Raw genomic sequence first — 3,769 nt, 5'->3', positions numbered from 1 at the left:
ATATATATATATACACATATACATATACAGTATATATAAAAGAAAGCACAAAAAATAGCCACACACCAGCACTAAGAAAAAATTCCATTGTTAGAGAAAAGAACTAAAGCTGAGACTGTTATTCATCCATGGTGGGTGTCATTCGTTCATCATTCGTTCTATCACCCAGCATTCTATACAATGAATATAGTATCCCAATAAGTAGGCTTTCAGCAGCCTTTTTATGTTGTTTTTTTCCAGTAGTGATGTTAGGTAATGTCAAGCTTATCCAATAGATGGCACCTTTGGCTTAGCATTCTTTACTAACAGAGTCCAATGCAGCATTGTCTTCACTATACAAAGCAGCATAGCAATGGAAAATGTTTAACCTGCCTCCCATGTTATTCCCATTATGGTTGGACTATTTTTATTTTGGATTTGCTATTTTTCACTTTTTTTTTTATTTTCATAATTTTTTATTATAGCTTTGAAAGTTAGTAAAATATATTAAAATAAATATTTGCAGAAAGCACACGTAGAAGGTGGTGTTGGTTTTGTACGCCCATTCATAGTTTGGCAAATGTTAATGAAAGCTATATTTTTTTAGTAGAAATACAATCAAATCATTATTAGTGCACACTTCCAGAATGCTTAATAAATGTAAAAAAAAGTATTGGGTTAATAAATAACAAATATTTGTAAATTTTAAATCGTGCCTTTTTTGTGCAATGGTGAAAATTGAAAATAAGTAAATAAGAAATCTAAGAAAAAACATTGAGTCTAGCTTCACACATGCTTTGTGTTAATGGACAATCCGCAGTGCAGTAAGATTCATTGCCATTCATTTTGAATGGCAGCCCAACACACCTTGCCAGCATACCTCAACGAATGTGTGTTTCGGCGCACAACAGTGGGGAGAGGAGATCATTTTTAACTGAATTCATTCATTTATTGAATTTGGTTTTTTTGTGTGTATACTGTTGTTATTATTATTATATTGCTGCTGTTATTATATTGTAGTTATTAAAACAGTAAGGTAAGTTTGATATAAGCAGATTTTGCACTTTTAACACTAGGTGCATACTTGTGTTGCAGTGACGTGCCGTGCCTTCTGTGCTGGGTGAGGCATCCCCCCCACCCCGCCGAAGCTATGCCCGGTCCCGCTGAAGCTCTACCGTCCCACCAAAGCTCCGCCTCATCCAGCCAAAGCCCCACCCTCAGCTCGGTAACCAAGCTGTGTGGGGAGGAGGAAGGGAGGAGCCTCCCTGTCCCTCACTTGCTCGTCACTGGTGAGCCATGGAGATCGATGTCCTCGTTGGTTTTTTTTTCTTTCTTTTTTTTGATTGGGCAGCTTGGACCAATGGCGCTTTGCCATTGGTCCAATCAATCCACAGAGTTCATGCCTTTAACACAGAGTAGAGGCTGTGACAGCTCTTGCCTAACCAAGTTAGGTTACACAAGCAGCGGGGAAGCCCGATGCTGTGTAACCTGACTAGCTGTCAAAAGCCGGATGCAGCACTGCCTGTAATTAACAAGCAGCACTTTGTCCATGACAGGTTACACAGAGGGGAGGATTGCTGTGTAACCTGTAACAAGCCATTCTGAATGGAGAAAAAGCTGTCAGCTTCAGACTTAAAGCTGACACCTTTTTTCTTCATAATACTTGGTGAGACTCTGCCTCACCTGCCTCCCCTGACCGCACGTCCCTGTTGTGTTGGTCTCTCTTTACATTTTTAAAGTTTCTCTTTGGACTAACTAACTTTTCCCTCTTTTGTGTAAAGTACCTCAAGTAATAAGATACACCAAAATATATATATATGCACTAGCAAAATTGTGACTGTTCTATAACAGACAAGTTTGGGGATGGGAGTGATTAAAATGGTAGCAGGTGCAGTTGTGAGAGTAAGGGGGTTGGGGTGGATGGCAGGTGTGGTGGTGAGAGCACCAGATTTGGAACGGTGGCAGAATCAGTGGTAAGAGTGAGGGTGGACAGGGTTCAGCATGGTGGGGACAGCAAGCAGAAGAGCATGAATGTGTGGGGGTGATTGGAGGGGGGAGACTTAGGTTCAGTTGTGAGAACAAGGAGGTGGTGTGCCTAAACGCTCTGGGAGTGCATGGGGGAGGATGGTGGCCAGGCACTGAGGTGTGCTGGTGAGAGCAAAAAGAATTGTGTGCAGGCATGGAGGTAAAAGTGGGTGGCGTAGGTGTGTACAAGCACAGTAGTGAGAGTGAGGGTAGGGGAAAGGATGGAGGGGCGCAGTGGGAAGAGCAGGGAAAGTGGGCATGCAGGTATGGCAGTTAGGGGGTCTGATGGCAAGGTGGTGAGAAGTGGTGCAGGCTTAGTGGTGCGAAGGGGAGCCATGCAGGTGTGTATGTGAGAGCAAGCAGGGGCATAGAGGTGCAGTGGTAAAAGAGCTGGGGAGAGGAGATGTACAGACACGGTATTGATAGCGGCACTGCACTACAGTGCATGTGCGGGATCTCGCTGCCAAATTTCTGCCATTACAATATTGGGGCAGCACCACAAATGAGCTGAATGCCTCTGCCATATTTTGATGTCAGAAATATGGTGGTGAGATTCTGAACATTAGCGGTAGTGGCAGTCCACTACCATGCATGTGTGGGAACTTGTCGCCATATTAATCTAAGCATTGAGGAGGGCAAAAGCATAGGAAGGGTAGGGGAAACATAGGAAGAGTGGGAGGAATACTATGCATGTGTGTGGATTGTAAAACACATTACTGCTCAAGTGACATACTTTTTTCAGGAACACAGGAGTGACAGTACCAAAACCTCTAGACCTGGACCTCACATCTCCAACTTCTGCTGTTATCTAGTTCCAACAAAATTTGCCCTCCAAATCTTTCATCTGCATCTGTACTGTGAGTAAGGAATCATCCATGTTATGCCCTATGGCACCATGAAATCTCAGTATGGTCCTTTTTGTTCTCTAGGGCTTTCATTTTGAAATTGTCACATTGGCACTCAAAATTTAAATGGACTTTACAGCTCCCTTTTGATTGGATTCCCTTTGTGTCATTCCTGAGGGTCCTTTCAAAGGCTTCCCTGCATGCTTGGTTTCCATGAGTCTATGAATTTGCAAGGTCAGTTCTTGGGCCCATTATTTCTAATGGTCAAATTCCACCCTTTCCTGTTACCACTCATTCCACCCATGTACCCTGTGTTTTTCTTTACCAAGCTTCCATTTCCCAGATGGGCAAAGCTGCCACCTGGTCCTCATTCCATGACCATGATTCCAGACCTCAGTCTATGCTAGCTATTGCTCATGATTTTGGAAGGTACAACAGCATCCCCTTCCTCCTTTTAAATATCTCCAGAGGTCTGCAGTGTCCACCAATTAGCAATCAGTGAAAAGGGGATTTTTGTATTACCATAAAATAATTTTCTTGGTACTACTAACTGCTCCTGAGCTCTTATTTCCTGGGAAAAAAAGAGAAAACATTTTGAGTAGAGCTAGGCTTTTTTAGTATATTGATTTTGGGAAGATGACTACTGAAACTCTAAATAGATATATATATATATATATTTTCCCAAGGTAATGTTTACAAATTATCAGTACACACTGCAATCATGCACATTATAAGCCTGTTCCTGGAACTTGTACTTATAAAAAATGTGTAGGCTTTCTTATTGATTGTATAATTGATGTAAATTTTCCAATTACACCACTTGGGCATATACTGTGCATTTATTTTTTCCTACCATGGCACACATTCTCTACGGATATACATAGACCACTTATTGAGTGTCAGCCCAGTTTGATGATTTA

This window comes from Nanorana parkeri, unplaced genomic scaffold, assembly GCF_000935625.1.
Source record: "Nanorana parkeri isolate BGI_ZX_2015 unplaced genomic scaffold, ASM93562v1 scaffold99, whole genome shotgun sequence".
Classification (NCBI taxonomy): Eukaryota; Metazoa; Chordata; class Amphibia; order Anura; family Dicroglossidae; genus Nanorana; species Nanorana parkeri.
This window is presented reverse-complemented; position numbering follows the sequence as displayed.